At 43.1% G+C, this 23,976-nt stretch overlaps 1 long non-coding RNA gene across 1 annotated transcript in view; it reads left to right on the plus strand.

The window, feature by feature from the left end:
- The first annotated feature begins 661 nt into the window (after positions 1–661).
- Positions 662–23,976, plus strand: part of LOC114802051 (uncharacterized) — a 39,805-nt gene continuing 16,490 nt past the window's right edge. Inside the window, exons 1-2 of the long non-coding RNA XR_003751681.1 lie at positions 662–781; positions 1,136–1,229. This is a non-coding gene — a long non-coding RNA (uncharacterized LOC114802051). The remainder of the gene's footprint in view (positions 782–1,135; positions 1,230–23,976) is intronic.

The raw sequence follows: 23,976 nt of genomic DNA on the forward strand, positions 1-23,976 counted from the left end.
TCAGTTGTGCCATCAATATTTCATGCTCTTCAAAATAGCAGAGGTGGTGAGAGCTGAAGACCAAAGTGTATTTAAGTGAGTAGTAAACAACTCTAAACAAGCATCCATCATATTCGGCGGAAAAGTGCTTATATTTCGCTAAATGTCAGGGATTGTAGACTAGTTTTAAGTCTCATCAAGGCAAAATCACTGTCAGACAAGTTTACTTGATAGCACAAAGGTTGTAATTTCGTTTTATGTAAATGTTTTACATTGTATTTACAATATAGGTAATAGTAATTGGTTGTACTTACCATGAGCACAAAAATGGTCGTTTTGAGATTTGAGTTAATTTTTAAAACAAATTTGACAAGAAATATAATTATTTTCACACCCTATCCTACACCAAAGTTACGTAGTTGTAACATGTGAAATTGACAAGAATTACTGCCGTTTTGCATTAGTTGTTAGCACATCTAATTCAAGGATCTGAAATTCTTCCTCGCATCATATATGTGTAGAGGAGAGAATCAGCGATTTCCATAATCTGTTTTTTGTGTAAAAAAAAAACTAAAAAGAATACAGCATTCCCGCTTGATTGCGAAACGATTTTGCTGTACGCGAATTCACCTAAGTGACATGATTGCTGAAACACCCTCTGTGCGGAGCTCGATAAACATCTGCGTTCTTGATGGCGCACCAGCGGCTCGGTTGCTGGCGCTGTAGATGCCGGGGAGAAGAGGATGTTTGTTTGGAGCACGCAGCCAGGATACTGTAGAGCCACCATGCCCGGAATTCAAAGGTAGATAGATCAAAGGGCTGACATTGGCAGAGTGTGGGTGAGTACGATAGAGCAGGCGTGCATGGTCGGACTTGCTATAGCTGCTCACCGCACCTGAAGAAACAACACAACTGTGCGATAATATCTCCAGTGGCAGGGAGCTCAGAACCTGTGCATATGAGTTTGTATAAAGCTAACACACAGTCACACTTTTAGATGTATATATATATATATATATATAGGTTTATAAAGGTGTAGTTTTATTGCCAGGCTGTATAGTTGATGTAAGGGGACTTCGCACCTCTTTCGCAGGTCGGGGTGGCCCCTTGACTTGTGTGTGTGTGTGTGTGTGTGTGTGTGTGTGTGTGTGTGAAGGTCCTGGCGGATTAGAGCTGCTATGCTCTGATTGCTCCCACCTGTCTGCGGAGTTAACCTCCTGCTCCCGCTCGGCGCACTCAGCCGTGCAGAGGTAAGACCTTCGGCTCTGCCCCTGACAGGCAAACAGTCCCACCCAGCCAACACACCTGTCCCCCCACCACCACCCTCTCCACGCCCTGCACGTCCCGTCCGCCCTCTCGGCAAACCCAGGGCCCCTTCGCTCTGCACACACTGCCACCTCAGCCCGGACAGCGTATCCACTAATGGAATTAAGCAAATCTCAAGCTCGGCCGGTAGGCTTGCAAATCATTCGGCATTAAATTGAGAGGCTACTTTTCCTCTTTTTTTTTTTTTTTTTTTTTTTTCTTCGCGCAGCCGTGTCGTAAAAAGATTAATTTCAGCTCCACTCCTGGTCTGGCTACAACTGCCACGGCTTAGGACTTGCATGTGATGGGGCTGTGAAATTTAGAAGAGGCACTTTGCAATGCATAAACACTTCACGCTGCCAAAGCATGGATTCATTTTACCTGTCGGCCAGTTTTTTTTTTTTTTTGGCTGTAATAACTTCCTGTGTAAGCTTTCCAGTTGTACTCCAAGTGCCTACGCTAACTTGCCTTGACTAGTAAAGACCTATATTGTTCCCCATTCAAACTTTGTTCGTTTTTTTGGTACGCAAACGCTCACACACAAACATGCTCACCATCTACGACAGCGTTGCAAGTCAAGCCTTCCCCTTTGCTAAGCCTGGTGTGTTTTTGCCGGGCGCATTCTTATCTCCAGTTTTAACTCCAGATCAGTGGAAGGATTGGGAAGGGAAACCAGATTGGCATCTCTCTGTGTGGTCCGCTCGCTGACTTCCACAGTGTAGCTGCTCGCAGCTATACCTCTCTGCATGCCTCGGTGCCTAACCCCCCCCTTCCCCTTCCGTCCCCTCCCCTCCTCGCCGTAGCCCTGGGAGTCTGCACTGGCCCGTCAACAAAGACAAGTGCGCCTATATCTCTCCCACAGTACCTGCCGTGCTTTTACATGCTCATCACACCCTGGCAGGCGTCAAATTCTGGCCAGACTTCATGGCCACGTAATAGCAGTTTTGGTGTCTAGTTGTTTCTGTTTCTTGTGTTGGCTCATGTAAGTGTCGTGTAAGATTTGCTCACGGAAATTCAGCCAATATATGATTTACGATTGAAGCGTTTGTCAGTGGTACAGTTTTCTTTTTCTATACCGTGTTTGTTGTCATTGTTTCGTCACTGCTGGATGCTGCCGTCTGATTCCTTTGTCTGGCGCAGGGGCACATGAAGCAGAGAAGCACCTTGCATGCAGCTCACACTGGCCAGTTAACTGGGCAGGCCTGGATTAAATTGCATGTCCGGGGATTTTTAAGTGGCTAAGCAACACCGGGAAATGACTCGGCCCTTGTCTTGGTCTCCATCTGCGTAATGAGTTTTGGACTGCCAGCCTAAGCCTCAGATAGGAGGGACAATTTTTAATGTCTAATCTAAGGCAACTCGCCATACTTTGGGCTACAACATTCTCATTTACATACTGCTAAGCCTCTTCTGAAAGCCCTGAGAGCAGCAGAAAGATATCTGACCTCTGGATGGGGCATAAAAAATTGCATTGCCCCCTCATAACATGGGGATTAATCACACATATGATTACACATTAAATTACCTGGGATGTATGCATTTGTGCTGTGCTTTGGTGTCAGCACGTCAAGGTTTTCACAAAGTTGGTAGCAACTACTTCCTTGCTTATGAAAAAAATCCTTGTAACCAATTGGTTTTTGACTGATATAGACTGACATTCTGCCTGGCTTACCCTTTTCTTTACAAAAAGGAAAGATTAAGACAATCCATTGCAAGCCACCTCGACTTTGCAAGGTGCTTAAGGACTAAGAGCAAAGAGGATTTCTCTGGTGCTCCTGAGAAGATGCTGAGGAATCTTAGCTTTTGCCCACCTGGAAGTGAACGTCGGACCACACCAGCACTGGCCTTTTGTTTACTCGATTAAAGCCCTGCGTACCACTCTGACGATAAAGGCCATTTCACAGGGTTCCTTTGAAGCCATCTGCCCGTTGGTACACACACTCACACGAACGCACACCATGCACTGCGGAGCAAGGGCAGCACACCCAGCACCACCCCTCACTCATGCCACTGGTTAAGCACTGACGCCCTAATCAACTGCCCCCCACATCAAAGACTGAAACTGTGTGACATGCCTTACGCTGCATCTAATCCTAAAATTGCGGCAATCCCTCTCACTCATATCAGCTGTGCTCTCGGGACGTAAAGCCCAATCAGGCAGGTACACCTCCGGACGTTCATTCGTTTTTTTTTTTTTTTTTCTTTTGCCTTAAGCTGTTTTTCTGCCAACTTTTTACTCCGTTGAGTGAGTGAGACGCGAAGATCAGAATGCATCTCACAGGTAAAGCAGGTAGTGTGGATTTATGAGTTACGTAAGCCGCGGGAAAACACCAAGAGCTGATAATCACTATTTTTTTTTTTTGTTCCCAGGCAGGGCCCACACCCCGCCTCGGAACAGCAGAAAGTAACCGTGAGGAGGAGCCGTGGGCCCAACTGGCCTCATGACGTTAATAGGCGCTGCCTTTGTTTTGCACGGGTGATTTATACACCTCCGTCGAAAGCTTTAGAGAACGCGTCTGCTGCTCCCTTAACGTAGGCCCCGCTTTTATGGAGTGACAGCTGGAGGACTTCAGCGGGAAAAAAATAAATAAAAAATACAACTTACTGCCCCCTCCCCAGAAAAACAAACTTTTTCTTTTTACAAAAGGCGCTAATTAAATGCTGGATCGCCCCCACACATCTGAGTAATGCTCTCAGAGTGAAGATTGCATAAAAGCAGACGGCATCACGTGTCCAGCGAGGGGCAGAAATTTTGGACGACAATGCTGTGGCCGCCGAGTTTGACAAGGAGTGGGAGAAGAAGCAGACGGCTTCCCCCGAGCCGTCGAAAAAAATGACCTGCGCGCCCACTACACAGTGCCAGTCACCCATTTTACGCCGCCCAGACCTACACTCAATCACCCATTTATCTCACCCAGTTCCCTCCGGCCAGGCAGATGGCACGGCCACCAATGCCAGAGAAGTGTGCCAGGCCGGCACCAAACCCGAATGCTAAACGAGTCAGCTGTATGCACATGGCATTAGTGTATAGTTGACCTGTTTGGAAACTTTCACGATAGCGCCAGACCACAGCCAACTCTTTCACATCTAGATGTTTATGAGACCAGTTGGCCCAGGGGGGCAACCAAGTCCCCTGCAAATAAATATTCTTTTGAAGGAGTCAAAGCCACTAAAATGCCCTTTGTTTCTATAGGCCGAGCGTCCACTAGTCTCAGACTGGTCTAATGCAATTTGTTTTCCAGAGACTGGGTGCTGTTACTCTGCAGAAGCCAGCGAAATTTGTAGCAATTCCAAGCGGCCATATGCCATTATTGGGTTCAGTTTCAGAGCAGACTATAAAATCAGATTTTGTGGAATGAAACATAAGGTGAACTTCACATGAATTATGTTTTTTTTTCCTCTTAGCTATGGGGCTAAAAGACAGTGACAGTGACCATGTTAACATTGCAAATAAACAGCATACAAAATGATGTCAAATTGACATCATTTAAATCTGGTCCCCAAGTGTCTCTTAGCTCAGTTTATTACCACTCTAGGCTGCTCTACTTCTACTACAAAGTGTAGCCTGGCTTTTCAGCAGAGCCTTGGCTTTGACTCTGACTGTATAATTGACATGATTGTGCGCAGATCGTGATACAGCACAATTACCTGTCCCCCGCCCCCTCCTCGGTGAAAATGAGAGCTCTGCAGTTTCCCTCCAGAGCCTTGAAAACAGTGCAGCGCACTGTAGACGCAGCTCGTCGTAAACAGTAGACAAAGCGTGTCCTGGTATTGCTCAGAATGTAATTATCTGCAGTTTGACCAAAGCAGTTGACAGTTCACTTGACCAAGCTACCAGTGATGAACGGAGAAGAGAGGCTCCATTGTTTTCATGTCTGTGTGGCCTTTTTAAATGACTCCGGGCACGCCAAACTTTTTTAACAGTTTCTCTCCAGAATATTATCCGGTTTATACATTTAAAAAGAACCTTCTAACGAATCTGTGTAGTAGCTTAAACGATGGCACAACTGAATTATTTTAAATATATGAGCGTGTCTAATGTAGAAGACCTAATGTAGTATCAATAATTATACTATGCCAAACGTGATCAGTCCATCACACAGAAAAGTGAGGAAGGGTTGAGCCGAAATGGCTTTTTTCCCTCTTCTCACAGGCTCATTAAAACCCATCTTCTACTGTCAGTCAGGGGAGATAGTTGAGAGCAATTGTAAAGGAGGTAATTACACTTATCTCTCGACAGCCTTTGTCTCAGGGCAACTGAGCCTTGGTGTGGAGTTGATACATGGAGGCTTTGTCCCGGGCGAGACCTGGGGCTACTGCCTCTTTCCACCTGCCAGCTGTTGCACACAGCTCCAAGCGTAGGGCCTGCCGCCGGCCCCCAGGACGCGAAAACAAGTGGGAGGGCAGCTCCACTCACAAAATATCAGGCAGATATCGGGCAAGTGTGACATTATAAGATGTTTTGTGATACCGCTTTAATAACACTTTGTGTTGGTTGGCTTAAAAATGTACTGTGTCGTCTGTAGATTTTGTTCCACAAATGCCAAAGAACTAAATCTTCTACTGCCCAGAATCATAGTAAAATGATCAAATATTTCTGTAGGCCTTTCAAGTTGATCATTCTTTCTTCAATCAAAAATAAAATGACTCATGTTTCAGTTTGTTTAGCTAATGGCTTTTAAGGGTTTGTGGTCTAATATCATTATTCAATTCTGAGACCTCTGCTGATGAAGATATTGGGGTTTTTTTATGTTCCACACTGAAACACTGGCTAAACGTAGCAATCTGTCACAATATTTTAGCTTTGCCGTAATGTGAAAAACCTGCTGTCAGTAGCATTATAGTAAAGTTTAAAAAAAATGTATGCCTACTAATAGGTATAAATTAGACAGCTTAGTGTAACAGAGCAAACTAATATTTTTTACTACTGCAATGAGAAAACCAACATTAAACCAACAACAGCTGCAGTTTAGTTTTTTTTAGTGCACGTCACCTCTCCATACATTAGGCTTTCAGTGTTCCATCATCTGAGGGGAATTAGAGGAAGGCATAATTATAGTTCCAGGAATCACTTGAGGTGTCTACAGAAATGTCTGGTTTGGTCAGTAGGAAATAAGAATGTCTTTTAACCATTCCTGGCAAACTTTATCAATGTCAGTGGCTTGATCAATATCTCAAATAGAGTGTCACGATATTGTCATGTAGGAAAACACACAGCCTATGAATAAAACCACCTAAACAGTCCCGCTTATGACAGATAATCCTGGTGTGTACGTCAGGATGGCCGAGCGGTCTAAGGTGCTGTGTTCAGGTCAAGGGCTCTCCTGGAGGCGTGGTTTCGGATCCCACTTCTGACAGATAATCCTGTTTTGGGGCAATGGTTGCCTAGTGGTTAGAGAATCAGAAGGTTTCCGAATTCTGATCTGCCGAGGTGCCACCTAGCAAAGCACCGTCCCCACACACTGCTCCCCGGGCACCTATCATGGCTGCCCACTGCTCTCCAAGGTTGATGGTTGAAAGCAGAGGACACATTTTGTGGTGTCACCGTGTGCTGTGCTGTGTATTACAATGACAATTACTTCACTTTCACTTTCAACAATGTGCTTAATATGTTAATATTATTCACATTATTCTAAAGAGCATATGTCTATTGTTTACAACATTATTGTGGCGTGTTTGAGTCATTATTCTTACATTTTACTGAATGCTGTTTCACAGCTTGGATTAAAAAGTTTTAGGTTTTGGGGCATTTTTATTCAAAATGAGATGAGAAACGAAGTTTTCAAATCAACAGTAACAGCTCAATTTCTGATCTATGATGTGGGACCAGGTGACCCCATTTGGAGTTAAATCATTCTTTCTTATTTGCTCACATGTGTTCTTGAACATTTTAAATGTCATTAAATGCTCTTAATGGTTTAGGCAGGAGCATACAAAACAAGTTAGAATTGGATTTTTAAGTGATTCGTGTGAAAGTCCACGTTAGAATTGTTGATAAATCAGGAAACATCTGCACCTGAAATGTTGCAGTGAATTGTGGCTTTGTATCATGCCTGTGGTTCCCAATCGACACTGAACCTTAAATGTTTGTGAAGAGTGCTCGTTTTCAATACTAAATCGAATTAGAGTAAGATGTTTTACTGCAGTGGGCAGCAGTGGAAAGGGACTGTTTCTCCCTGGAGGGAGATGGGTGCAGTTTTACCTGGAACAACAATAACAGGTTGTATGCATGGCGGCAGTTAGCCCATTGGCCTTGCCTGTACATATTTATACGAATTACTCATTAATAATGTAAATCAGTGTTAGATTGTATTTCAGTGAAATGCTTTAAACACATATGTCGTCGGTGGCAGTACAAGCTTAATTTGCATGGAATTTTTTTTTCATTCAGGGCATTTCTAAAACTTTTATGTAGTAGAAATACTTTTGAAATGTATTCTTATTTTTTAAATGTGTACAAACACTTATTAACCAACATTCACTATTATTGGCTATCAGAAGAAATACACTGTATAAATTGTTTCGGTTTCATTTGACACATTCAGCGCCATATTAGACCTTAAGATCAGTAGTGATTAATTGATCACGCTGCTGTCAGTGTACACTGGGAAAGGCTCCTCTCATTAGCCCAGTGGCACCAAACAATGAATAATTCAAGAGGAACAAATTTTGAATTTGACACCGATTGGACCAGTTCATGTTTTCAAAATACATCCTGCATGAATAATTGAGAGCAAAAATCCAATATGTGAGCACCAGACCATACGTACAGTGTTTAATCTGCACATGGCCAACATCACTGTCATTCTTGTGTTTCTGAGGCACGGGGTTTTGCACCAGGTTACAAACAATGCTAAACTGTAGACCAATTAGAATTTCTTAAAGCAATATATAGTACAGGCTCCTGGAGGACAAAGAAAATAGATTTTTTTTTTTAATGGGCCAGGAAGTTGCATTTATCTTCTGTTGCGTGAGCAGGGTGACAGCTAGGTGGCTTGGAGGAAGCTGCAGTTTCAGGCGCGTCAGGGTGTGGGAAGGTGCGCGGCTGCCAAACAGCAGTGGGATTAACACTAATGGCTCAGATTTACTCTCATCTCTCACCCTCACCTTTTTAGAAGCTTCCTGCACAAAACTCTGTACGGATAACAAACATCCTAAGGCTGGTGCATAACACACTACAGTCACTTCTCTTGGCATGCAGCGTAATCTCATAATTGTTTCTGTGTGAGTTCTCTCACCAGTTGGGGAAGAAAAACACATTTCAGAAATTTTTGTGTTCTTTCAGCATCGCTGAGCTATGTGTTGTATAAATAGGCATGTACATCATCACAAGTGCCAAGAAGACTCTCACGTTGTTCAGGCTGCGCTGAGAATCCCAAGGCTCTTGTCATTATCATGTAGAGAGCAGCATTAGCATGTGCTTGGTAGGACGGCCCCATGCAAATGACCTCCACCACATCAAAACCGCATGGGTTATGCGAGGGCTCCGACGCCAGCTATGCTTGCAGATTGTACATTTCTCACTTACACTTTTCCGGCCGGCCCCCCTCTTCTTTTTCTGCTCAGTCTGTCTCTGTCCCTTCTCTAACACTTGCTGTGCACATTGCTTTACAAAAGGTCTTGCACAAACGTGCTGTTGTGAACAGTGCACAAACAGTAGCATCGGTATTGCACTTGATTTTTAGGCATCCGATTTGCATGACTTCAGACACTGATGTATTATTCTGAAAGACTTTTATTTATTTTTCTGCTGTCAGAAAACATCAATGTAGGATTATTTTTGATATAGTGCATTAAACTGACTCATATTTGACTTTATTCAGTGACAGTTACCACCTGAGTGAAATATGACTCCTCATATTTTAAACACAATGATTAAATGCGCTGGTTTAGTTGAATATCTGAACCTGCACTTTTTTATGTGATATTGTTTGATTTTGTTTTGCAGCTCATTCATATTACCTAATTGACCATGTAAAGTATTTTATAAATTCCCCTTTTTTACTACATGCAGTAAAAGTAACATTTACATTTTACACATATCATGTCAATATAGCTTTAACCTCAAAGACATTTGTTTGTTGCTGATAATCACAAATAATCACAATAATAATGACACAGTAGTTCTATACTAATTTTTGACCTGTGTTGGCTGTGTGTTTTTAAATCCTATCAGGTTTCATACTAGTCTAACTAGTCAGGATAAGTAGAAATCTGGTATACAACCAAGCCTGGTGAAAGTACTAATGCTATGAAGCAAAGATGGATAACTTCCTTGGAGTGAAAACAAGTGCAAGATGGGGTCGGTCTTACATTTATGTTTCACAGAGAGGAGTGTCATATCTGATGACTCTTGAGGTATTTCTGTTCCTCAAGACATATTTTGACAAATCTTTTAGTGTCTGGCAGAATGACGGAACTGCGCGCAACACTCGCTTCATTGTTTTCATTCGTGGACTTCACGTCAACGGAATCAGGACATTCACAGCTCTGCTTAGGCGAGGAGGAACGTCAATCCATCTGCGACGCTCCATTTCACATGACCCCTAGCCGGCTCCTCTCCCACTGCATGTGCCTCTCAGGGTACGCCCAGACTGGTTCTCTGGGTGTCAGGCTGGCCTGTCAAAAAGGATTCTCCCTTCTCAGTATGTCATTTTATGTCAGTACCAGTGTCTTTTGTCTTCATGGGAGTCAGACACTACAACATTTTAGTATAAATGTGAAATCTCCTTCCATTGTGGATATCAGCTTGTCAAGCCAGGCAATATTAATACATTTAATGATTCCCTGACTGGTATTATATTCAGTCTTTATGTTGATTTAGTTAATTATGTACCTCTACCATTATTTGAATGGGAATACATTTTCTGGACTTAAACTTCTAATACACATCAACCACAGCATTAGTACTGCTGACAGGTGAAGTCAATAAAATAGATTTTGTTGTTACAGTGGTGGGATATATTAGGCAGAAAATCAATAATTTGACAATGACCAAATTCCGATGGCTAAATGGCTGGGTCATTGAATTTCCAAAACTTCACTTCCTGCTCTGCACTATTCAGGGCCAAAAGTGGTTCAAGGAAGGAAAACCCATGAATCATGGGGCTGACCTCTTTCAGCAGGACAATGCACCCTTACACATTGTACAACGGGCTCAGAAAGGTTTGAGTTGTGTTATTGCCCTCCAAGTTCTCCAGATCCGTGGTGGCACCAGCTCGCAATATAAAGGACTTAAAGAATTTGCTATTCACATTCTTGGTGCCAGGTATTTTCAGCTGTCTAGTGGAGCCCATGCCTCAGTGGGTCAGGGTGGATTTGGGAGACCTGATCAATACTGGGGGGGGGGGGGGGGGGGGGGGGGGGGGGGGGGGGGTGTGTTAATGTTATGGCTGAATGGTATGGTTGCCACTTTCTGCACCAGCCTGAAAACACACTCATCACTCTGAAAATAGTAGATTTGCAACTTTCTGGTTAGTTAATCTTCACAATGTTTAGCTTTCTTGTCCCTTAGTCTTACACCTTTGTACTATCGGTCCCAATGAGAGAAGAAATGTGAAAGCATATCTTTTAAATACTTTACTGTTTATACTTAATATTTGGCAGAATTTGTGTACTTATAACATAACATGCAGTAAATTACCATTCATATTGCATGGCAATTTTTCTTTTACGATCAACACATTTCTTAGTTTAAACCTTTAAACCAGTCATAGTGAAAATGCTTGGTTTGCAATGTGCATTTTACTAAGTGTCTGGGAGGGAGCGCTAATGCAGCACGGCCCCTTCTGACTTACCTCTCCTACATACAGGACGAACTGCATGGCGTTAGTTCATGTCATCAAAGGTGGATTAGGCCTTCTCCTGTTCCCCCTTTGGCTCCTTGTGTTCAGCTGGCCTGGATCAAAGGACCTAACTACAAACTGCAGTTAGGTAAAGCCTCAAAGTGAATCCATGTCTACACACAGCGCTAAACCACTGCTTATGGTGTACAGTACCCAGAGTTTGAGTGCACACCACCTGTTAGCATGCTCCTAACCGCTAAGATTGGCAAGGCTTTGGAAATTGCACTTAGCGTGCATTCCTTTTTCTGTGGTACTGTACCTCTGTGCATGTGACAGCTTCCCAGCAAAGATCTGTGCAGGTGTGCATGGGGGCAGGGAAAGGGAGGCGTGCACACAACCTCCCGGCCCTGGGATTAATATTTCATCAGGAGGCTTAATAACAATCTGAAATCCGATGCCCCACATGAACTTTCATACTAATTCAATAATTACAGCTGTTTCTTAAGTGGGCCACCTTCCAGTAATTACACAACCTGCACTTTGGAGTGGGAGAGGTTAACACCTGAGTTCAGATTCTAATTAGCACGTTGGGCAGACTTTTGTTTGCTCTTAGGTCCACTGCTATTTCCCAGAGTAAAGTTTCAACCAGGAGTTGTTTTAGGTCACATGGTCGACTGAAGCGCACAATTGGCCACCACTAAGGATTTAAGGTCTGATTCTCACCATGTTCAGAACCATCAGGAACAGCAACAGTAAGATCTCAGACCCTGTTTTCTGTCTCTTTTTATGAAGAGAGTAACTATTTTCCAGTACCCACCTTCCATGCAATCTGAAAGTTTGTTAGTAGCCTAGTGGCTAAGACACTTGCCTATGAACCAGAAGAAGCCACAGGTTTAAACCTCACTTGCTAACATTGTGTCCCTGAGCATCTGACGCTGTAACTACTGATTTTAAGTCACTCTGAGCGTCTGCTAAACGTGAATGGATGTAGAAAAAAGGCACGTAAACTTCACAAATCTCAGTTTGCATATGGGGTCTGTCTGAAATTTGTCCATCCTTCTGTCTTGCCTCCACAGAGGTCTCCAACCAGCAATTTTTGGTGAGTAATTTTGTGGTGAGGTTCATCAGGGAATTTTACAGCAAAGCTCAACAGCATCCACTGTATTTTGACCTTTTCCTCCACTGTTTCCTTCATCACCATTGTTCACAAGTAATTTGCCACTATTGCAGGCACCAACAGATCTAGATTGCTAGAATTTGACACAGACATTTCAAATGTCAACTAAATGTCTTAACGACTGAACCTGTTTCCCATGCATTTGAACGAGTTCTCTATTTTTAGACCTGTGCACTAGTTAGCATGTAAAGCATTAAGGTCCATATCCATATCCTGTACATATGTGCATTAAAGTAGTAAAGATTTTGCAGATCCAAGCTGGACAACTGGAAGCACCAAAGTTTTTACTTTTTTTTTTATTTGTAAATGCCCTTGTGGGACTAATAAAGGATCATCATATCTTATCTTTGATTAATGAACGCATTTGTTATCAAAACACATGCAAAACCCCAAGAATCGTAGATGACATCATTGAGGCAGTATGAATGGCAATCACAAGGGATACACAAGCAGCAGTGATGTGTAACTTGTGGAAACCCAAACAGCAGATGTAGTATGATAAGGCAATTCGCCTATTGTGTAACTGAAACCTGCATGTCGCATGAAAATGTGACCTCATTTTTTTGGATCAACAACTTAGGCAAGGAAAACACTTGTGTCTTTGCATTATGTGGAGTGACAACATAATTTGTTTATTATAATGTACATTGACTACAGGACATAGAGATATAATATGAACTTTGCTGGAAAAAATGTCAGCGTATTGATGTTATTGATTTATTCATACAGTACATTTTATATCGTACATCATTAAGTTGGTTGATTTGAAAGACCTCCTCCTTTGACCACCTTTGACATTTGTGGTAACAGAATGTCTGCTGTGTACTGCCTGTGCACTGTAGCAAAAAGGGGACCACAAAACAATGAACATGTACAGTATGTTCATTGGCTGGGGCCCTGTTGCCCTCTTCTGCCAGTTTGGTGGTTCTGTGTGGTGATGAGGGGGTCACTTCTGGCCGGGGGCTCCCGTTCCCAGCTGGCCCAATGAGAGGAGTCGTTAAAACTGTTAGCTGTAGGGAGTGATGTAACTCACAGGGTCAAATGATTGCCCGGTGGCTGCTTCTGGACGTCCCAGGCTCCTTTGCCTGCACTCACCCAGCTTGACTCACTAACTATCCCCTCTAAACGGTGCTGCAGGCTGTGGAGGGTGGTGGGCAATCTCCAAGGGGGGCTAGTGCCCCCTCCACTCGGCAGCTGCTTGCAGCTGCACCCCAGCGGAGAGCTGTCACAGGGCATCTGTGTCCAGGCGCCAGCACACTGCCGTCACCGGCCATTTCTGCTTGACCAGGAGGTTGTCACAAGTAGTCTCGTCCCTCATTGCCCTGTGAGAGGTAGCAGAGCTAATGATGGGTGAAGGCTTGCCTAGGGTGGTTACTGCAGCCATAATCACACTCTCAGCTCTCTGCACTTGGGCACACACACAACTAAATGTCTTAACGACTGAACCTGTTGATTCACATGCATTTGAACGAGTTCTCTATTTTTAGTCCTTTTTTCCTATATGATATTTGTTATCCTAGGGCTTTTGTTATGGGCTTTTCCTGTTCCAGTTTTCCTCACCTATTTATCTCCCTCATCACCTTGACTCCAGCCACCTGTCACCAAGAGCATATTTGCATTCATTTTTGTGCCCGTTTTGTGTATGCCGTTGTAATGCCATATCCTGTCTGAACACGGGCTTTAGGTTTATGTTTTTGATTTCACTTTTCAATTTGGTTTCATGGTTTGACTTACAATGTGCTAATGCACCTGTACTTGACTATAGATAAGACAATGCTTTATAAAATAATCCTTTATTCATCCCACAAGTGGGAAATTTGCAAATATTTAAGTAGTATTAAACTTTATAAACACGTCCCCCAGATTATTTTCTGTTAGTCATATAGATTTGAATTGGAAATATTCTTAACCACTTTCACCACATGCTTTTTTAAATTGTGGCAAGTTTCAGACATGGAGTCTAAAGCTGAAAGCAAGGCACATCCTAGATCTAGTCGTGTTGCAGTACTTGTTTAGCTCTGACTAGACACAAGTGTCGGGGTGATGTCTGAGCCTGCTGTGTGTGCAGCATTCTGCACCCTGGATTTAGCTCACTGTCTCCCCAGTACATCCTGCCAAGCGCCCATACCTCCATCTCAGTTTGCTCCAAATTAGTTCAGAGAAAAAACATCCTTGTGTGCACTGGAGTCCCCGGGTCTGACAGAGCCTGTCAAAGAGATAAGATCTCCTGCAGAATTAAGGCAAGGGGAAAGGCCAATCCCTCACAGTCATCGTGCTGCGATTAACATCAGGATAATTATAAGTTGTATAGCTGTGGGAAATTGGTTCTACCCAAGGGGGGGGGGGGGGGGGGTGACGCTACTGGGTGCCTCTGCATTTTGGTTTTTAATTGCCAATACTCTGAGTGTCGGTGCCCCCCAACACACACCCCACACCCCCACCCCTTGCTCCACTGGTTTCCTCAGTCTCTTAAAAATTTGACCACTCAAGTAAAATGATATATTTTGAGAAAATGACACTCTCAGATTGCTGTCTGCTTCCCCCCCCCATGCTCCTCTTGTCGTGTGTAATGTTAAATGTTTCACACATAATGAGTTGAGGACGAGTCAGATGGATGGGACAATCATAACCGGCTTATCGTGCACACAAGTCCCACGTCTGCCAGCATTTCTCTACAGTCTGCGCTAATCCGATGAAACAATTCCATGTGGTCTTCCTAGCAGGGCCTTTTGGGGGGCGACTCCTCCGATGCCATTAGTGGGGTGAAAGGCCATTCTTGTACCATGGAACTGTCATGCTCCATTACATCCTACAATGACAGAGAAGATCAGGGGTAGTCACTTTTTTAACCCAGCTAACCTTGTTTTCTTAATCCTGAGATGCCAATTCATCCAGTGAAACAACCAGTAACACAAAATAAACTTCTAAATGTCTGTACATCCTTTTTTACAATTAAACAATTATCAAAGCTGACAGATCCACTGGACTTGCCTATACTGCCCCATTCTTTTGAGAAAAAAAATCATAACACACAATTTCTCTGTTTTTCTGTAGTAGCAAGGATTGACTGTTTGGAACAGTGCTGTGAATTGGACTATTTCACATTATCATCACAGAATCTCAGCTGACATAATTGAACTACAACAACAACGTTTATGTCTTATATAACCCATAATCACATACAGTTTGTCTCAATGGGCTTTGACGGGCCCTACAGTTGACACCCGCCACACTTGACCCTAAACTCCACTAAAAAGAAAGGAAGACACCGTGGGAAGGAGTGATAGAGAGAGGGACCCCCTTCCAGGGTAGAGTGAGCCTGTAATTGGTGTTAGTGCAGGGTTGGTGATGATTTGTCTAAGAAAAAATAGTTCAACAGGTGTACTGGAGCATCTGTCCATGTTTGGAGGTACTGGACAGTGCAGAGCTACACTGCATGTCTATTATAATGCTACTGGTCCATTTGAAGATTCCTTGGCCGCTTTGGTGGTGGTGGCTGTGGTGAACCTCTGGTACATTTCATACTGGGTCGTCTTGTCAGAAGCTCATTGCCATTTATTTATGATGTGTCCCTGCTACCTAATCTATTTTGTCTACAGCAGCTGAATTGCAGGGTGTTTTAAACTCATTATTTGTATATTTGCTCATTACTGCTAAAAAACATACACAGATGGTTAGCAGATAAATCTGCAACTGGAACAGTTTTGTTGTCACTGACTTGTGCTTCAGTCCCCTTATGTGGTGTGATTGCGATATGGTAGGTTGAGATATGGTGACTGAAGGCCATAGCATATGATTTGCATCGACCATTTGGCTATGCACATATGCTAGATTGGAGCATCATTATCCTAGAAGACATCGCACTCATCACGCTCATCATCATAGTACAAAGGTAGTTACTCATCATATGACAAAGTGGCCATTCCCTCAAAGACCTAGTGGCTAACACTCTTGACTATGACCCAGAAGACCACAAACTCACAGGTTCAAACCCCATTTACTACCAATATGTCCTTGAGCAAGACATTTAAGCCTGAGTGTCTCCAGGTGTACTGTCTCTGTAACTACTGAAGTCACTCTGGATACGGGTGTCTGCTAAATGTGAATGTAAAGAAGCACAAATGTTTGTGCTCATTTATTGTATTATTTTCTATGTTAATTTAATATTAAATATACTTAAACTTAAAATTAATATTATACTTATCATTCATTTGTTTATCTGTATTATCAAAATTCCATTTTCATAAATGGGGCATTTTTTTCTTTCATACCAGACCATCTTTTATTTGATCTAATGGAGTTTAGGGGATAGAATGGGGCGTGAGGAAGCAGTTTGAAAGATAGCTGTGTATTTCGAGAAAGCCGGGAATGGAAATACCTTTTTTTTTATGTCGTGTAGCATCTTGTCATTATAGTCATCCAGTGAGCCTGCATCAAGCACGGTGGGATTGAGATAAAGCGATTATGCGTACACGAACATCCAGATAGCCTGCATATAAGATAAAATGGCAGCTACTTGTGGGTGTTCTCGTGTTTGGTCCTGGTCTGTTGGTAAAGCAATGGTAGGTAACCGGCAGGACCAGTTGCACGGCTCTCTGCTGTCTAGACCTTCACCACTACACATACCTCCATAAGGGTGCTTGCAGGGCCATGGGGGAAAACATCCGACCATTTTTTTTTTTAAATGAGAAAAAGCAGTGCATGTTGAGACTATGCGACATATTTAAATATTCTACCCTTGGCTTAACAATCTCATTACAAACCACAAATCTTTTATGATTTAGTTCACCCTTATGGATACAAGGGCGTTTATTTTCCTCTGTCAGCCACTTCCATGGCCTCTGGGCATTTGTAGGGGTGTGTGGATGTGTGGTAGGGGAAGTCTGGACAAGCATCTGCTCAGACTGCTGGTGAGGGGGAGTTCCAGACATGAGTCTGAACCTTCACATATTTTTTTACATTTACTGCATTTATTAGATGCCCTTATTCAGAGTGACTTACAATCAGTAATTACAACGGTACAATAGTAGCACATTGGTAGTAAGTGGGGTTTGAACCTGGTTCATAGGCGATTGTGTTACCCACTAGGCTACTACAGCCCAAATGGTTGTGTGTGACCACATAAGTCTTAAAATTATCTAAGTGCTTGGCCCAGCAAGAGCAAATACCAAAGTAGATCCAGCATCTTTCCAGCTGCATTCTTCTTTCTGAAAGCTGCAGTGCACAAACTTCATCGTAGTGCTGTGAAAAACAGAATATTGGGTGATTGGCCAGTCTCATTTATGATTTTGAAGACAAAGAGCATCAAAATGATTTAAAATGCACATTGTGAAGTTGTCTGACCAGTCCAGTGTTCTTTAATGATTTGCTTTGTTCAGCTGTGATTTACAGCCACAATTCATGACCAATAAGTTGCATCTTATAGATAATAAAATGTATAACTAATAAAATTATAAAAGTTTATGTTTTCCAAAATGTGTGCCTCTTACATGTATGTTTCTATTTCTAAGTTAATGGAAAATGATGCCAAAACACAATATGAAATGAACAGATCATACCATGAAGTCATTTTGAAATTAAGCATGTGTATTTAGTCTCAATCTGAGTCCAGTGATTTATCCATTTGCTGGAATTCACTGTTTGCTCTCTGGATTCTTGCCGCTGCTTAAGCTCTGTTTACCTGTGATTTTTCACCTGATTGCGTAAAAGGCATCCCGTTTTCAGGGCTTTTAAGCCATTTTTTTCTGCCCAGCAGCTGAGCTCTATCCCTCCATAAACACTGGACAGTTTTTCATATAATATCACGGCAGAAGCTAGGGCTTAAACACAGTTATTCACAAGATCTTAAAAAAAAAAGATATATATATACACACACATACACACACTTTTTTCCTCTGCATGTCGGACTCATTCAAGTTGCAAAGTGCAAAGTTGCTGAGAGTAGCCTGCTACTTGGAGAAGGATTTCCAAGACTTTCATCTGTCTTCTTCAAAAGTCCGCTCATGTTCTTCACAGATGTTGTGACAAATGGGAAATGCACGCGTAGCCATGGCTGCAATTATACAGTACATCATTTCAGGGGTTTGCATTATACGTTATTATTTGAAGATGATATCTGATTGTAAATGAACCTCTCTAAATATAAAGTTTGTGAATCATTAAATGCTTGTAAATATTCCCCCTAAATCCCTTTAATGTAATCCCGACCATACCAAATGAAAAGATTCATTATAGAATGATCAGCTTTTAAGCACACTCTTTAGGATTTTTACTGGCTCTGTAATTTGTGTGTGTGTGTGTGTGTGTGTTTAAGAGTGAGAGAGATGCTGTGTGTTATTTAGGCTAATTTCCATGCCATTTTACACTGCAGTAAAACTGACATCATTAAGAGAGCGGTAATCCTGAGCAAAAAAATAAACAGATTCAGGCTCCATTAAGAAGTCTAAATTTGTGAAGTGTGTTGGATGATCTGTTTGAGTAGGGATGAAGCTGATTCAAAGCTCTCCTTAAAAAAAAAAAAAAAAAATTGTCCCGCAAATGAGCTGGCCAGATAATTCAGTTAAGAGAGATATAATTACTTTTGGTTTGCTCAGAGGCAGAGTGGAGTTGACACACACTCGAGCGAGATGGAGCGCGCGGATCGCATTTCAGGCCGCTGCCTCTGCCAGTGCCGTGGAGGTCTGGGGCAGGGGACGTGTTTGAGGAAAGATTATCTTGACAAATTGGATAAACATCTTCTGCATGACAGGATGCTGATGGAGAGTCGGCGCGGCGGTGCACACCTGGTGATAGTTTGCTTAGCGTGTCACCAAGGTGTGCAAGCCACCCCTGTTCCTCCTGCCACGGGGGTTTGTTTAGCCCGGACAGGTAATAACAGGCACGAGGGCCGTGAGTTGTGCAAAACATTGTGCACGGCGGGTCCTCAGCTGGCGCTACGTCAGCTGCCGCCCTGTCTGAGAAACGTGCCTGGGTTCTCAGAGACGAGCCAGACTGGGCCAGGTAAAAAAAAGAGACGTCTGAAGGGACTGTCTCTCTGTGTGTGTGTGTGTGTGTGTGTGTGTGTGTGTGAGTGGAGAGAGAGCAGGTGAACAGTCTCTCGTTCCCCTCGCATGTCCTCCCTCTCCCTGGCCAGTTTCCACGCCCATCATTCAGCAAAACTGAACTCTGGGAGCATGAAACACTATCGCAGGGCCGACTGTGTTGAAAATCAACCACTCTGACTACAACACGTTTTTTTTTTTTTTCCTTCTTTCTGATCTCCGCACGAGGAAACGCACACGTTTACAGACAAAACATTTTGTCACCTTTTAAGAAACTCTACTGCTCAGTTGGTCGCTTTTCTCATCACAAGGCTGCTTTTCTTTTGCTGAGTCCTTGATCTGAGACCCGCGTAAACGTCGCAGCAGCAGGTTGTGTAACCCAAATGTATATCAAGCATAAACTCACCCGCGTCTGTTGTCACAATAAATAATGACCTTTTGCATTTTGCAGGAACATCGACAGCCGCCTCCGTTGCGGTGGAGGCGATTGGTGCGACGCGCACATCGAGTGTGTTACCGTATCTTGATGATTGTGCTAATGAGACAGGTGTAATGGCCTTTAGATTTTGTCCTTAGGGAACTGTCTGAGTATGATTGATCATATCGAGGGGAAAAAGGGCCTCACACCTAAGATCACATCTCTCTTTGTAGTTCAGAAACCTGGGAAGGATATTCATTACCTGGACGCCCATTCTGTCTCTCTCTCTCTCTCTCTCTCTCTGCCCCTCTCTCTTGCCCTCTCTCTCTGAAGATTTGGCTCTGTAAATTGGAAGGCCCGTGCACGTTTTTCTATGAAAGTTTCATTAGCACATATCGGATCCGCCCGAGTCGCATGGAGGTTAATTTATCTAATACCACGCACAATCTCACAAGGCTCCGTTTTGACAGGTCCATCTTTCGCATAATTTTACACAGGATTTAGTGATGTCCTATCTTACAGTTTGTATTTCCAGTATCTCAACGGGGGGTAACTTGATCACACTTAGCGGATTTAGGGGCAAGTTTTCTTAATTAGTATGTAACCTACTTTGTCATGTGTATATCTAGCACTTTGACTCCGTTTTCTAGCTCCAAATCATTTTCCCATTGGCAGGACAAGGTCAAGTTGTCCGTGAGCCGTAAATGAGAAAAGGAAGCGAGCTTTTGCCCGTCAAAATGAATAAGTTGCCCCTCAGCTTAGCTGTCCGGAAAACAAAATATTTTTAGCTGTTGTCAGTTTGGCTTTCGGTCTGAACCCCACTGTAATTATCACCATTTAACATTCTCTCATTACTGGCTCACAATAGTCTCAGGGTCTGCTTCCCGGCTCCAGCCAGCTTACAGTTACACCAGTGGCACAAGGATCCCAACTGGCAATCGCTTTCACGCAATCCCGAGCAGCACAGTTCATATCAGCACCACCCAGCACAATGAAGGGCAGCCTGTGCCCGACTAAAAATAGTCTACGAGCAAATAGCTCCCCCCTTTTTATTTTCTTGCATGTGAGAATGTGTGAAAGGATCCACTAATCAAGTCACAAAGGGGTTTGGAAAACAAGTGCAGAGGAGACACAAGGCGGGTGGCATAAAAGGGCTTTGTGTGGCGCTCTGTTTCCCTTCTAGCCTCTGAGTGTATCATAGCTGACATTTCCACTCTCATTAGTGAGATTCCATGAATGGGACCTCAAGGACATAGCGGCCCAGCGGAAGAGGGGGGAAAAAGATGGCGACCGCTTTATTTTCTGCATGTTTAATCTCACACAAGCGTGGACGCATTCCTTTCTAGTGGAGGTGTACGTTTCCATTCGGGTTCCAGCCGGAGACTCGGTCCGTGTGCGAGGTGAGACGCGCTCATGTTCAGGGATGCTCTTCCTCGCCCACTTGCCCCTCGGGGGGATGACTTCCCAGATTAGGAGTAGGAAATGCATTTAATCCCTGGCAGATTCATTAGACATCAAGAGGGTTTTTAGGCGTAGTCAATTGATTGGCTCACAAAGCTTTATTTATACTTAGAAATTAAACAGGGAATAATTAGTGAAAAGCGTAATGGATGGTAAATTTTATGTACCAAAAAATCACACTAGCCTGGAAAATCAAAAAGAATGAATGTAATTTAAAATTCTGGTAGAATCTTTTTAAAATTATAGCATTAAAACACAGGAATATACCATTCCCAACCACATTTATTTTACTTTATTATTATTCTTGGAAAAATAAATTGGGAAAAAAAATTATAGCCCAACATTTCTGTCATAAATTGAATGGGATGAGAGGGGAGATGAGAGGTATTGCTGTGGCCTTCTGCCATGTACCATTTTCATTTCCCTTCATGCCCATTCCTTACAGTCTTGGCATGGCCATATGAGAGTCCAGTCCCACGTTTCCAAAAATGCAAAGCCTGGTTGGCTCCAGTCCTCTTACTCATCGTTCTCAATGGCCCAGTCTCTCCAACTGGGAAATCAGAAGTGATTGCGTGGTGTGAAAGCAGCCAAAGCCGCCGAAGACAGGAAGGCGGTGTCCACAGAGAGACCCGGTGACCTTGTGCACGAAGCAGTGAGGGTTTTTAATGAGGCCTTCAGTTGATCATCACAAGCCATTCAGTGAGATATAGGTTATTAATCAGTGTGATAATGTAGAAGCTATTTTTTTTGGTAACCTTGTATAGCAGGGTGTTAGACATGGGCAGATGCCCACCAACAGCAAGGTCTCCATATAGTTGAATTTTTTTATTAAGTCATCATGACTGCAGAACATCACAGTTCTCATTACAGCTCTTGGTAGTGCATGTAGCAAAGTTTTTCATTTGGAGAAAATACGCTACACGTTGTTCAGAAAAGAGTCAATGTTTGTAAAGATTAGGGAGTGAGGTGTTATCTTCATGCAATAATGATGTTCTGATTTCCTTTCCCTACACTGATTTCCTTTCCCTACACTTTCCATTTCATTTTCTCTACACTAGTTGCATCTATGTTAAGATCTATGTTACTGTCTTTTTTATGGTGTTAATTGATCGAATTGTTCAAAGAAAACAAATATAAATAATTTTATAAAGTATAGAGCATCTACAGTTTCTAGAGAATCACCTATTTTTCCTATATGATGCAAAAACAGACAGACATGTCTATTTGGTCAAATCAACATCAATGCGACGGCTTTTCACTGCCTATACTATATATATCACATGAAAATCTATATTAATTTCATAATTGGAATACACATAATTGTGTTTACTTTCCCTCCCCCAGTGTATGCAGTCTAGAACCGGAATCGGGCCCAGTGTGTGGTGCTTCAGTCTGTAATGACTGGCAGTGGCAGTAGTGGCCTAGCGGTTAAGGAAGCGTCCCCGTAATCAGAAGGTTCGTAATCAGGTTCGTAATCAGAAGGTTTGAATCCCAATGAGGTGCCACCGAGCAAAGCACTGTCCCCATACACTGCTCCCCGGGCACCTGGGCGATAGGTGAAATGCAGAGGACACATTTCATTGTGTGCACCGTGGGCTGTGCTGCAGTGTATCAGAATGACAATCACTTCACTTTCACCAGTTTTGTCATGTTACAGATTTTAGTGGAGGGTTCAGTCTTATCTCATCAGGCTGTTGAGCAATTGCTGACACAGCATTTTAGAAACCGGCCTGTGGACGTCGGAACAGAGATGCTTTTCAGGGTTACCGGGTGGCTTATTTCGTCTCTCCATTTTACTCCAGTTCAGATTACTTTGGAGTGTAATCAGACAGAGCAGACGGCCTCCATTCATGCTGTTTGTATGCCCCACCAGAAGGCAAGTAGTACTCTGCATTCAAGATATGATCTATTGACTACAAAGATTCCTGTGACATGCTACAATGCCCTTTGAGCCAGCGATTTAGTGAAAGAGGAGTTAACGTGAACACAGTCTGCTACTCCAGCAGCAAGCATGAAGTCGTGAAACATTTTTATTTATATAAATCACTAAAATGCTGATAATATGTTGATAACAGGGACAAATGTTCACTTTTTGTCAACAAACAAACCAAGAAAACCCCAGTCCATACATGGAAAGGGAGGCCAGTAAGTAAAACACTTGCATCCTGGCATCTTCAGCCTTTCGGAAAATGAAGCTGTGTCACCCACTGCTCTCTCAGACAATCCCTCAGTCAGGTCCCAACACAGCCGGCCTGTGTGGTCCTCCATGAAGCCTGCTCACTGTTCACCATGCTGCGCCCAGCAGCATCATGAGAATATGTGCAGTCATCTGTGCGGCGATGCAATTCTCGGTCTCGTAATGCAAATCTGATTCTGTACTTTTTCAGTATTTAATCACAGACCTTACATGTGTTTTTCCTCCATGGCACCAATGTGAACCAAGGCCAAAATGATTTTTTTTTCTTATGTTATGGCTTGTCCTGGAGCCATACATGCAGCAGTGGGGTTAGTAAAACTAGCCGACTGCTCCGGGCGTGTGATGATGTAACTCTTGCCACTGTGGTAAATGATAGTGATCTGACGTATTCCCAAATGCCTCCGTTCTCTGCCTTCTCTGTGGTCGGGGGGCTTGGAGTTGACCACCTCCACCGAGGGAGCGAGAGCACGTGGTTCTTGCCGTCAGCAGAGGACACAAAGCTATCAGCACCTTGCCTCATTTGTATAATGTCGGGTCATGTATGAAATTGATTTTTAGACAGTGGGATTGAAGTTTTAATTTTAGCTCTTTGCTCTTGGGAAGCTGGGTGGCCG

This window comes from Denticeps clupeoides, chromosome 13 (genome assembly GCF_900700375.1).
Source record: "Denticeps clupeoides chromosome 13, fDenClu1.1, whole genome shotgun sequence".
Lineage (NCBI taxonomy): Eukaryota > Metazoa > Chordata > Actinopteri > Clupeiformes > Denticipitidae > Denticeps > Denticeps clupeoides.